This window comes from Nycticebus coucang, chromosome 18 (assembly GCF_027406575.1).
Source record: "Nycticebus coucang isolate mNycCou1 chromosome 18, mNycCou1.pri, whole genome shotgun sequence".
NCBI classification, from domain to species: domain Eukaryota; kingdom Metazoa; phylum Chordata; class Mammalia; order Primates; family Lorisidae; genus Nycticebus; species Nycticebus coucang.
The window spans coordinates 15,650,388-15,664,598 of NC_069797.1; the positions used below are offsets into that span (position 1 = coordinate 15,650,388).

Sequence of the window (14,211 nt, forward strand, 5' to 3'; positions counted from 1 at the left end):
TAATATTCTTTAACAGATACTTTTCCTTCAACTAAACAAACATAGAGGGTTACTTAGTGTATACTATTTAAAACCCTGAATTATGTATTCAGTTGAATAATGTAACCATAGGATCATAGTGTAAAATAGTTGAATAAAAAACCTTCCATTAAAAAAGTGCTTATGTAACAAAATATGAGATAAGAATTTTTTTAAAGGTCATTGAATTTTGAGTGACATATTTTTCTGTTGGTTTTTTGGGTTTTACCAAATTTTTTATTAAGAGATTTGTAGATTTACAAGCAGTTCTATGAAATACTAGAGAGTAATCCCACGTACTCTTGTCCATTTTCCCCCAATGACAGCATTTTGCAAAACTATAGTATGATATCACAGCCATGACACTGACCTTGACACAGTCCACCACTGTTATTCAGGTTCCCCCAGTGTGTGTGTGTGTGTGTGTGTGTGTGTGTGTGTGTGTGTGTATTTGTGCGATGCAACTTTATCACGCCTGCAGGTTTGAGTACACATACTGCAGTCATGTTCATCACCACAAGTCATGTCGCCCTTTATAACTACATCCCTCTCACCTGCTCCCTCAGCCCTTCTGCTTGTCCCTGACCCACAGCAACCCACAGCAATTCTCTATTTCTAGAATTTTGTCATCTCAAAAATATTACATACAAGAAATCATACTGCATGTAACCTTCTTGTGTTGGCTTGCGATTTGCTTAACATTCATTCAACAATTTGCAGATCAATAACCTATTCCTTTATGTTTCTGAGTAGCATTTCATGGAGCCATGATTATTTACCCATTCACCTGTTGAAAGACATATGAGCTGTTTCTCATATAGGAATACAAAAAATAAAGCTGCTCTCAATTTACAAGTGTCAAAATGTGGAAACAACTTAAATGCCCACCAACCCAGGAATGGATTAACAAGCTGTGATATACATGTACCATGGAATACTATTCAGCCATTAAAAAGATGGAGACTTTACATCTTTTATATTAACCTGGACTGATTTGGAACACAAGCTTCTTAGTAAAGTGTCACAAGAATGGAGAAGCAAGAATCCAAAGTACTGAATTCTAATATGAAGGCAGGAGATGAGCTAATATGGGGGGGTTGGGGAACGAGGGAGCAGGGAAAGGGGAGAAGGGAGAGGGATGGGGCTCTCTGTGTATGGCACAGCTCTTGGGGGTGGGACACAATTATAAGAGGAAATTCACCTAACAAATGCAATCAATGTAACCTCATTCTTTGTACCCTCAGTGAATCCCAAACAATAATAAGAGAGAGAGAGAGAAAGAAAGAAAGAAAGAAAGAAAGAAAGAAAGAAAGAAAGAAAGAAAGAAAGAAAGAAAGAAAGAAAGAAAGAAAGAAAGAAAGAAAGAAAGAAAGAAAGAAAGAAAGAAAGAAAGAGAGAGAGAGAGAGAGAAAGCTACTATGGACATTTATGCATTCTTTTATTTGTTCATAAACATAAGTTTTTATTTATCTGGGATAAACACCCAAGAGTGTAATTTGGGTTGGATGATAACATCATGTTTATTTTTATAAGAATCTGTCAGTAGTTTTCCAGAGTATCTGCACCATTTTCCGTTTATATCAGCATTGTACAGATAATACAGTTTCTCTACATCCTCACCAGAATTTGCTGTTGTCACCACTTTGTATTTTAGCCATTCTGATAGATATGTATTATTAATAGTATCTCGTTATGATTTAGTGTGCATTTCCCTGACAGCTAATGATATTAAAAATTGTCTCTCTACTTATTAGACAACTTCATATCCTGTTCATTATACTAACTGCTATAGCCTTTGGTGCAAGTCATCATTATTTCTCAAATGGATACAATTTCTCCTAAACTGTTCTTGCATTTTTTGTCTTTTTTTTTTTTTTTTTTTTGACAGGAGTGTTACTATGTCGCTTTCAGTAGAGTGCAATGGCGTCATAGCTCACAGCAACCTCAAACTCTTGGGCCCAAGTAATTCTCTTGCCTCAGCCTCCCAAGTAGCTGGGACTATAGGTGCCCAATACAGCACCCGGCTATTTTTTGGTTGTAGTTGTCATTATTGTTTAGCAGGCCCGGGCTGGGTTCAAATCTGCCAGCTCCAGTGTATGTGGTTGGTGCCCTAGCTGCTGAGCTACAGGCACTGAGTCACATTTCTGTGTCCTGTTACAAATTATCTATAATCCACAATTCCACTTCCAGTAATGGCAGAGTAGCCAGGTGCAGACCAATCGCCCTTCCAATAACAATCATAAAAGCATACACATACTTACTATGCTTTGAACTTCTTATTAAAATAATTTAATTAATGTTCTTAAAAAATTTTCACTGACACGGTTAAAAAAATCACTATTCTACAATATATCATAAACGAGCTACCACTCAGTAAACATTACACCAGAAGACCAAACATAAAATGGCCAAAAAACTGAGGAAAAAAAAAAAAAAGATAAGGAAAACCAGCAAGAAATCCAGATATCGCTATTATTCAGTATTATTCAGGCATGAATTATTTTAAAAACAATGTGACTAATAGGTTTAAAAATGAAAAGGTGGAGTGTTTAAACAGAGAACTAGAAACAATTAGAAAGAATCAATTAGAAATTGTATAACTGAAAAAAAAAAGATAACTGAAATAAATCACTCAATAGATCATTTAACAACATATTAGCCTAGAGGTCAGCAAACTTTTTCTGGCAAGGTCCAGACAGTAAATATTTTAGGCTTTGAAGGTCATACAGCTTCTGATGAAACTATTAACCTCTTCATAGGACTGTAAAATCTGCCCCTGGCAATATACAAACGGTGGGCATAGTGTGTTCCAATAACACTTTATTTACAAAAGCAGATTACATAATCCCAGAAAGAAACAAGGATGGAAATTTTAGAAAAGATTCTAAGAAGCACATAGTACATGATAAAATGGACAAAGAATAGAGGGGAAGGAGGCAGAAGCAATATTTACGGAGATAATCTCAAGGGATTTTCCAAACTGGATGAGAAAACTTCAAACCAAAGATTCAGGACATAGTACAAACCCCAGGCAGGAAATACAAACAAAACAACTTAACCTCTAAGAGATCTCTTCATTACAGCCAAAGTAATTTTCTAAAGTAGAAATCTAATTACCTTACTTCCTTACAGAGACAATTTTGTTGTTTCCCGAACTGTGCTCAGGATGAGAGTCCAACCCTTAGCGTGTCCTGTAGAGCCCTTCAGGACTCGGCCCAGCCTCGTCTGTGGTCTCTCCAGCTCTGTGCCTCTGCCACCGTGAAATGTTACCCTTTTCCTGATCCACACAGGAAATTTATCTTCGATTTGCCCAAGAGGCTCCCTGGATCTAGAATTTGCTGCCACTGATTTTCTTCCTCTAGAACAGCTAATGCTCCTCAAGTCTTAGCTCAAGAGTCTCTTGCTGTTTGATGCCTCTCCTGATTCTGTCCCATCACTGACAGAACTGACTTCAACCTTCTCTGCCAACCCCATGCAACCCGACTATCTGTCATTGTTCCTGCTGCACCTGGCAGTGGCCTGAGCCCCTTGAGGGCAAGGATGGTAGGTGTCTTATTTACATAATCCTTAGCACCTAAAACAACATCTATTTCACTAAATAAAAGGCCCTCAGCAAATGGCTCTTATATGTGTAAATGGAGTCCTGGCAAAAAAATCTAGTCCTCCAAACATGTCAAAATCACCGCCATCTACTATCCCAATGTCAAACACATTGACATGCGCTGCTCAGAGGACAGCCTGGCATACTGTCCTAGTTTGGGGGAGGATTAACTGGGCAACACTCTGCTTTCAAATTATCTTTAAAAATGAAGCCAAGTGTGGAAAGATGTCCCCAACAGAATTCCACATATTTCCTTAATTATAATCCCTTCCTGGGAAATTTCTATAAGATAGATACTTTTTTACCGTCATTTTACTAATTAAGAAACTGAGGCCCATTTCTGAGACATGTTTCCAACCCATGTCAACCTGATTTCCAAAGCCCCTGTTTCTTCTATTTTACCACACTGTCTTCTGCCCTGGAATTGACTCTCCTTGAAAACTGAGACCTAGCCCCGGCTGCTGAAACTTCTTGAGTATCAGAAGCATATAAAACAATTCTCCATGGTTGCCTGTCTTGAATTGTGATACCATTATCCTCTTACGGACCAAGTGGTGTGAAATCAGATCCTGCCTGGGAGTGGGGAAAGATAGAAAGGGAAGACGCTGGCTCCAAGCTCGGCAAGACACAAAATCTTATTGGAGTTCTGCGGGGCCTGTTCAAAGTCTGGGTACATTCTGTCATTTGGCAAGAATTAAATAGAGCTTTGTGTCCTCTAAGATTATTCTGTTACCTTCAGGATTAGGTTACCCATCGTTATATTTAGCCTATGGGAAAAGGCAACACAGAGCTCTGCTAAAGATGTAAAAGGAAGCATAGAATAAAGCACCCTCATGTCAAAGATATACAAGTTTCCCACAGCAAGCTGGTGCTGAATGAATTCTCTTTGCCTCTGCCTATCATCCTCGAGGGGAATTCAGCCTCAGAGGCCCAAAGGGACGTGCAAAAGAGCAGCCTGGGCTGCCTCTGAATAGATACAGGTGCTTTGGGTTTGGGGGGGTTGGGTTGGGGGTAGATAACCACGTGGAGGGTGCAGGAAGAGGAGGACATTTAGAGCTGACCTTATCTTGCTTAATCTCCATGGATTCCAGAAGGCCCCAGGGAACCTGAGATTCCTAGACTTATTCCCTTCTCACGTTTCCTACTGGAAATCCCACCAGCTGGCGGGATGCTAAAATAGGTACCATTTAGCCGGCTAATGAAGTCCATATGCAATTGTTAGAAATATAATTGACACTTCAGGCTTGGGGTCTGCGTTTCTCTTTGTATAGTTTTCTGCTGCCCAGTGTGGCTGCCTGCTGGGAATGCTTCTGTTTTCCAAGCTTCTCTGGCCTGGCTGGAGTTAAAAGTAGATGCTTGATGTGCTAATGTCAGGTTATAATAATACCTATATGTTACGCTGATTAAATAAAATAACGTTTGTAAAGCAAAGTGCCAAACACACGGTGGCACTATCGAAATCACAACAGTTATTCACAGTCTGCGCTGTCCCCTCCTCCTCCAGGCTTGTTTCTCAGGATTCTGTCCCTCCCTGAGGCCCCAGGGCAGCACACCTTCACGTCCACCCACACTGGAATGGTCATTGCTTCTGGCAGACATTAGTCCCTTCACGCCACCATGACTTCATATGTGTCGCTAAAGAGGCCACTACCACAGGCCCAGGATGGAGGAAGAGGGTTTGTCTCCTGAGCATAAAGATTTCCAAGGCTTATAGAGAAGTCTGCAGGCACGTGGACCCTCTCTGTAATACTTGGCCCTTTTGTTTTGGAGACAGAGCTGACACTCAGTAAATAGCAGTCAGATGAATGAATACATGAAGAAAGAGGGCTCGGAATGATTCTGAAAGGGTAGTATGTAAAAAAAAAAAAAAAAAAATCCCTAGGGAGGTTTGTTAAAATTACAGGCTCTCTGCAATGTTTCCCCTCACAGGTAAGGGACACAGAGAAATCCAAGTCCCTCAGTCTTAATCTGTCATATCACACACACACACACACACACACACACACACGATATGGATGAGATATATAGGTAATATAAGAACTTAATTTTGGACAAGGCACAGTGGTTCACACCTGTAATCCCAGCACTCTGGGAGACTGAAGCTGGTGGGTTGCCTGAGCTCATAAGTTCAAGACCAGCCTGAGCAAGAGTGAGACCCTGTTTCTACTAAAAATAGAAAAGCTAGCCCAACATCGCAACAGGCACCTATAGTTCCAGCTACTAGGGAGGCTAAGGCAAGAGGATCACATGAGCCCAAAAGTTGGAGGCTGCTGTGAGCTATGAAACCATAGTATTCAACCCAGGGTGACAGAGTAAGACTGTGTCTGGAAAAACAAACAAACAAACATAATTTTGAAAAAAGAATAAAGAAATAGTTGTAATAGGGTATGATACTGGAGAGAAAGGTACCATCGGTTTCTGACTAGTGGCCTCCATCACCCAGAGCTCAGCCCGGTGTGGTGAGAATCTGCCTGTCTCATCTCTGTCTGGGTACAGTGGCATCTATCTTCCAAGGGCTCACTCAGAAAGCAAAGGTACAAAAGCAGCAATTACTCTTATTGAGGAAAAGTACTAAGAACCCTGCTCAATTCAAGTTATGCATTGCTTATGACAGCTCCATGAAGCAAATATGTGTAGTATGAATCTACAGTGGAACTTCTGTAAGTTGACCCCCCAAAGGGCTGTGTGTAGCAAAATGGTCAACACACAGAGGCGGGCAACCTGAGGAACGAGGCCTTAGTGGTGCATGTTTGTCTATGAAAATTAGATCAGCTTAAGAAGGTGGTCAATGCAGGGAGGTGGCCGACTATGGAGGTTCGACTGTACTGCTGCACACACAGCAATATATCTGGGTGTGCACACACAGCAATATATCTGGGTGTGCACACACATACTCTACCAATATTATAAGCAAGGAAGCCTCAAAGAGGCTAAAACAATGACCAAGACTGTAAAGTGCAAGGCCAAGACTCAAACTCAGTGCCCCTGCTCTTTATGTATTTACTTTTATTTGTTTATTTATTTTTGTAGAGACAGAGTCTCACTTTGTCACCCTTGGTAGACTGCTGTGGCATCACAGCTCACAGCAACCTCCAACTCCTGAGTTTAGGTGATTCTCTTGCCTCAGCCTCCCAAGTAGCTGGGACTACAGGTGCCCGCCACAATGCCCGGCTATTTTTTTGTTGCAGTTTGGCTGGGGCCGGGTTTAAACCCATCACCCTGGGCATATGGGGCCGGCGCCCTACCCACTGAGCCACATAACTGTGTACATTAATGCATTTATGGGGTACAATGTGTTGATTTAATATACAATTTGGAATGCTTATATCAAACTGGTTACCACAGACTTCACCTCACTTACTTAATTGTTAAGACATTTATACTCACTCTTAATCGATTTGACATGTACCCTTGCAGTATGCACCACAGGGGAGGTCCCACCAATTACCCTCCCTCCATCCAGCCTCTCCCATCCCCTCCCCTCCTTCATCCTGGGCTGTAGTTGTGTTTTATCATTCATAACCACAACTGTCCATAGTACCTTTCAATGAAGGCCAGCTGTGAAAGGGCCCCACCCCACCCTGAATAATTCAGTGAGAGCTTCCATAATCCATAAGGTGAGGGACTCAGTGCCACTGTCCACCCTTGCCTTGGAAACATAATTCAACTAGTGAAGTATAAGGCATCAGTTTTGTTCTTGAAGCAGCTGTAAACTGTCAGCGTTTTGTGGGTGTTCACTGGATTCAGTGAGAATTGGTAAGGGGAGTCTGCTGTCTCCAGGGCTGGATGTAGGAAACAGAGCTGGATGTTTACCGCACTGCCCCACCTTCAGTGACGTGAGAATAAGGAGAAATGTTGGTCTCATGAGAGCTGAGAGGAGAAGCTTCTTCACTGTGTCATTCTCACTCCTCACTTTATTTTCCTTAGTATTAGAAAGGGCACATTTTGTTCACAGGGGGCTATGATAATCTGTGATTTTACCATGGCAGGGCAGGTCTCTGAGTCAAGTGCACAAGCTGTGCTGCCTGTCTGCACACTGTCTGCAGATCCACAGACCAAGATGCCCTCTGCTTTAAGGCTCCTTTCCCCTGGGAAAGTGTCACCGCCCGAGAGTGAGAGCAGAGTCATGTTAAAATCTTTGCTGAGATTTGGACGTATGAGGTTAGAAGAACCCCAGTGGAGACTGGATGGTGCAGACCAGAGGCTGAGACTCGCCATCACTGAGCATGGGAAACAGCACTAGAGATGCTCAAAATTCACCGTGGCCCTGAGCCAAACTTGATATTTTCTGGTCCTGGGATCTAGGCTGCCCAAAATATGTTTCTGGTCATGGGATTTTCCACTCAAAATATGTTCCTGTAAAATAAGTTAGTGCTTCTTTTGCTTTTCAAAAATACATGTACCAGTCTATGGCCGGTTATATAAGAACCAGGAGGTCTTTTGGAAAATAGGCATCTGTAGGCCCTGCTCCCAAATCCTTGGATCCAGTAGTGGGGTGCCGGCAGTAGAGCCCAGGAAGCTGGATATTCAAAGATTTTCCTCAGAGGTTCTGAGGCAGAGCCCTATTCCCAGCTTCTGATGACCGTGGAAAGAATAATTCCAGAGAAACTTTGCTTCAGGTGCCCTCACGGCACCCCAGAAGCTGGGAGACCAGCGGGGAAGGCAAATTAATATTTCATGTCTCTGAAATCAGTTTTCAGAAGTCATTAAGCCATAAAATTGGATTTCCCTGAAAAGTATACATGGGCTTAATCCACAGGGAAGTAGAGATATTTGAGCCTAGAGTGTTGCTGCCTTCCCTCCATCGTCCCCTTCCAATGGCCCAGAGGCAGACATTAGTCACTCAAGTCAAAAGCGTGCGGCTCGCAAGCCCTCTCTCATCCTACCCTTCAAAAACTCAAGAGCCCTAAATTATTTACCAGCTCAGCCTTGCCCTCTACACTTTCTTCTAAGAAGTCTCTCATCATCAACAGAAGATGGGGGCTTCAGACTCATTCTTGCCCTTCTTCCAGTAGAAAAGTTGGCATCTCTTGAAGACCACAAAGGAGGAAGTAAGCAAAGGATGAGGGATCCCTTTGGTCCTCTGATCTGGATTCTTACAAAAATCATGGATTTTACGTTAAGCTGTGATCAAGTTGAAGCCAGGTTTATGCCCATAGAAACACAATGCAAATTGGGGAACATGATGGCCTGCATCCTCAGTGCCCAGCACTCAGCAGGCATGGACCTGGCTCGCACTGGCTCTTGTTTTGAGACAAAGTCTCACTTTGTCATCCTTGATAGAGTGCTGTGGTGTCACAGCTCACAGCAACCTCAAACTCTTGGGCTCAAGCAATTCTCTTGACTCAGCCTCCCGAGTAGCTAGGACTACAGGGGCCCACCACAGCGCCCGGCTATTTTTAAAGATGAGGACTTGCTCTTTCTCAGGCTGGTCTTGAACCTGTGAGCTCAGGAAATCCACCCACAGAGTGCTGGGAGAGCCAATGGGCCCTGCCCTCTTACTGGCTCTTGAAATCAAGTTTGTGCATCTTCCCAGTATCCACATTTAGTAACAACTCCTCAGTGGCTTAAAAATGGCCATGAGGGGAGTGTTTACATCAGGAAAATGAGCAAAATGCTACAGATCAAGTCTTCCTTAATCTGAAAGCTGGTTTCCACCCACCACTGCACCACGCTGCCTGTGTCTTCCATGGATACTTGAATACTCACCAGACGGATTCTTTCACAAACTCACCACCTTTCCCCAATGTCATTTAATTTAACCCATTCACTACTTATTATAAATGAAATCACAAATAGAGAGAACCATACAAAAATTAATAAAAGGAAGTACACCTTTGCAACCAGCATTGGGTGAAGAACTAGAATTTTGTCAGCATGCCCAGAAGCCACTGCACGTGTCCCTTCCCACTTACAGTCCTGACCCTCCCCACAGAGATGCCAGCACTGACCTTGAGTGACCCCTTCTTGCATTTCTTTATCACTTAACCACCCAAGTGTATATTTATACATCATACGGTAGTGCCAAATTTTAAAAACTTGATATGCTTATTAAGTTTCTACTAATGTGCAAGTCCCCCTTTATTCTTTAATTTTTCTTGCAATTTATCAGTTGAGGCACCTACACCTTTGGGATGTGGATTTTTCCACGGCCTAGATTTTGCAGATGGTATAGTCGGGGTGCCGTTGAACATTTCCCCTGTCTTCTGTATTTCCTGCAGGTTAGGAGCTGGATTGAGAGGCCTGAGCAGGCATTGAGTTTGGTACTCTAGCAAGATAAAGGTGGTACTGTAGTCTCTCATCAGAAGACTTACAGTAACTGGTTGTTTCTCTCTTTGTGATGTTCAGTGATTGATGTTCAATACCTAGATCCATTAATGTATCGAGCTGGTAAAGCAGAAATAATCTAATTCTGTCATTTCTTTTTTGTGAAAATCAGATGGAACACTTTTAAAAGAGGTACTTCACCTTACCTACAAACTATTAGAAACCTGGTGGCACAAATGAAATAGGAAAGACAGAGTAATGGTTAATCCTTTCTCCTTTTTTTCTTTCTTTCTTTCTTTTTTTTGAGACAGAGTCTCACTCTCTTGCCCTAGGTAGAGTGACGTGGTGTCATATAGCTCATAGCAACCTCAAACTCTTGAGGATAAGTGACCTTCTTGCCTCAGCCCCGGAAGTAGCTGGGACTACAGGTGCCTGCACAACACCTGGATATTTTGTAGAGGTGAGGTCTCACTCTTGCTCAGGCTGGTCTTGAACTCCTGAACTCAGGCAATCCATATGCCTTGGCATCCCAGAGTGCAAGAGATTACCGGCATGAGCCACTGGGCCCATCCCTCTTTCCCCTTTTTCAGTCAGTTTTTAAGATGAGTTAATTTTGTATTTTTTAAATTTGAAAAATCCAGTTGTTTTTAATAAATAAATAAAACAGATGTATATAGACACACACAAGGTCAGACAATCAGTTCACAAACACATCCTAGAAAAAGTGCTTTGAAGGTGGACAGTGCACTCACAAGGGGAGTACTTCAAAGGTGACCATGGTGATGTTCACCAATGAGATATGTTGTTTTTCTAGGATGTTTTTGAACTTATTGGTCTGACTTTGTAGATACTAAAATATATCTATCTCAATCCACAAGCCAGCATCATACTTCATAGAGAAATGCTAGAAGTGGCCAGGTATGGTGGCTCACACCTGTAATCCCAGCACTTTGGGAAGCCAAGGCAAGTGGATTGCTTGAGCTCAGGAGTTTGAGACCAACTTAAGCAAGAGTGAAACCTCATCACTACTGAAAAAAGCAAAATTAGCTGGGTATTGTGACAGGTGCCTATAGTCCCAGTTCTCGGGAAGCAAAGGCAAGAGGATTGTTCAAGCCTAAGAGTTTGAGGTTGCTATGAGCTGTGATACCACAGCACTCTACTCAGGGTGACAGAGTGAGACTCTGTCTAAAAAAAAAAAAAAAAAAAGAAAGAAAGAAAGAAAAGAAAAGAAAAATACTAGAAAATTTTCTACCTAAATCAAGGAAAATAAAAGAATGCCCATGAATGGTGATAATGGACATTTGTTTTCAGGGGTCTTTTTTTTTTTTTTCCATTCCAGAGGTACTGGCCAATACTACTAAGTAAGAGTCAGAAATCAGATGCGTGAGCATTGGGAAGGGAGAGACAAACTTGCCATTTAACTACACTATGTGATTGTACTCTTGAAACACACCAGAGCAGTGGTTCTTAACCTTCCTAATCACTGCGTTGTTACAAATAGAAAAAAGGGGTTGCGATCCACAGGTTGAGAACCATAGAGGAAAAGCTCAAAACGCTACTGAAACAATGTGAGAATGTGAGAACCTCAAGTCCAGGGGCCAGCCCCTTGTGTCCCCACGTTGTTTGCCTTTGGCTGCCTCCTCTCTCTGTCCCAGGGTGAGGAGGGAAGATGAAACCTGAGCAGGGCTGCTCCACATAAGCACTGCTGGCTTTGAGAGTGGGTATGGGTGGGGCACCAACTGCGTCTCTGTACCAAGTACAGCCTTGGCTCCTGACGGCACAAGTGAAATGAAGCCAGAGGGAAACACGAAGAACCACAACAGCACACAAGGCAGTCAGACCCTGGGCCACAGAGTCACACAGATGGTTTTGAGTTCCAGAAACCTGGCAGCTCTGTCTAAGCCTAAATGGATACAGTGATTTTTAAAAAGCCATCGTATAGGATCACTGTAAGGACTAAAAGAGCCTGTGTATCAGCATGAGCAGTGTTGCCTGGAAGGCAGCGCAGACACAGCAGTCTTGAGCTCAGCGCTCCTCTGAATCACTCAGTTTGAGTCTGACCCTCCAAAAAATAATCATAAAATAAACAAATAGCTAAACAAATAAAGCCCATGCTTCGTTTAACATTGTTCCAATGCCAGTGCCAGCATTTTCTCTTCAAAATACCTTGACTTCCTGCCCGGACCCAATGCTACACCTGTGAACTCTGAACACATTGTCTACCTCAACTTGGACACATGTAAAATACATGAAATCAATTAAGCCTAGTCATTCAACATAGAAAACTAACACTTTCCTACAACATTTATGTCCTGGACATAATTTTAGAAATAATTTAGAGGTGCTGATATCCCTCTTCTAAAATGTTGAAAATCTATCATTAAAATCATAAATTAATAATATTTTTTCCTACATACAAAAGCTTTATATGTAAATTATACATACCATAACATTTTACAAAATACCTATTAACAAAATAAAAAGGAACTCAAATCCTACCATATGTAAACATTCAGTATTATTATTTATGCATGTCTTTCTGGACTTCAGGTGCACATGTATTTATTGCTAGATGATTTTAATATAAAGTTGTATTCATAACGTTTTGTCATTTCAGAAGATATATCTTTGCAGGTCTTTAAAAGTTTTGCAATCTAATTTAAATGGCATAGAATGCCAAAAATAGATACGAATATGATTATGGGTTTTTATACAAATACATATACGTAGGCTAGGCACAGTGGCTCATGCCTGTAATCCAGCACTCTGGGAGACCAAGACTCACAAGTTGCCTGAGCTCACAAGTTTGAGACCATCCTGAGCAAGATTGAGACACCATAAAAAAGCCAGGCACTGTGGCAGGGCACCTATATTCTCAACTACTTGGGAGGCTGAGGCAAGAGAATCACTTAAGCCCAAGAGTTTGAGGTTGCTGTGAGATATGAAGCCACAGCACTCTGCCAAGGGCAACAAAGTGAGAGTCTGTCTCAAAAAATACTAATAAAATAAGATAAAAATAAATAAATGCATAAATATATGGATATAAATGCTGCACAAAATGTAAGTATTATCTAACAGATACATATATACTGAAATCTATTTTACATATTGCATAAAGTAGATTTTTACTTTTAAAGAATCAAATTCATGCCCTGGTCCAAAGTTCCTTCCTCGCTTCTTGGCCTCCGACACCGTGGGTGCTGCTCGGCCAGCGGCTGCGGCCCAGTCTCTGTGCGCCTTCTCTGCACCCTGGCCAGCGGGGAGCCTGCGAGCCCGGGTCCCCCGCCCGCCCAGGTGCTGCTCATGGAGAATGTGGCATCCCTCCGAGGCACCAGTGTCCCGGACTCTACCAAGATGAACCAGCTGCAGCAGCGCCGTGGATCCCGAGGCCTGGTCGTGCTTGGCTTCCCGTGCCACCAGTTTGGACATCAGGAAAACGCTAAGAACGAAGAGATTCTGAATTCCCTCAAGCACCTCCGAGCCGGCGGAGGGTTCGAGCCCAGCTTCACTCTCTTAGAAGTGCGAGGCGGTGCTGAGCTGCACCCGCTCTTTGCCTTTCTGCGGGACGCCCTGCCAGCGCCCAGTGACGACGCCACTGCCCTCAGGACTGACCCCAAGTTCACCACTTGGCCTCCCCTGTGCCGCAATGACATTGCGTGGAACTTTGAGAAGTTCCTGGTGGGTCCTGACGGTGTGCCGGTGCGCAAGTACAGCCGTCGCTTTCCAACCATCGACCCCGAGCCAGACACGGAAGTCCTGCTGTCCTAAGGGCTCCCTCCTGCACCGGCTGCCTGACAGTAACACGCTGGTCTCTGGGGGTTTCATTCAGGATAGTGTTACCTCTAAACATGCATGGGGCAACACCTGATGCCCCAGAAAATCCCCTGAGATGAGCGCTGGTACTGTCATTTCAAAATCAGTTTAACAGTTGCTTTTAACACCTACTGAGGACAAGGCATCATGAATGTTACCAAAATGGATAAGAAACAGATGAGGTTGGAAGGTTTTCCCAATCACCTCTCAGAGACCAGTGTAGGCACAAATACTTATGAGAGACAGGAAATGCTATAAGGATTATACCAACTGGTGAAAAAGCACCAGGAAGAAAGATGTCATATTCTGTGTAGGTAAAAGAGGAAGACCAAGCAAGTTGTCACAGAGGCAATGGAATTTTCACCAGCATTGGATGGATGTAGAACCAAAAGAGAAATAATTTGGCTGAGGGAAACCATGAACAAAGGCACACATGATTAGAGTCCCTGAGAGCAGGTGCCCAGATGCATCTCCAGTTGATTTAATTACAGACACTATGACAAAGCAAAGAG

At 42.7% G+C, this 14,211-nt stretch overlaps 1 pseudogene; it reads left to right on the plus strand.

Moving 5' to 3' along the window:
- Nucleotides 1-13,654, plus strand: part of LOC128571019 (glutathione peroxidase 1-like) — an 81,623-nt pseudogene extending 67,969 nt beyond the window's left edge.
- Nucleotides 13,655-14,211: the final 557 nt, after the last annotated feature.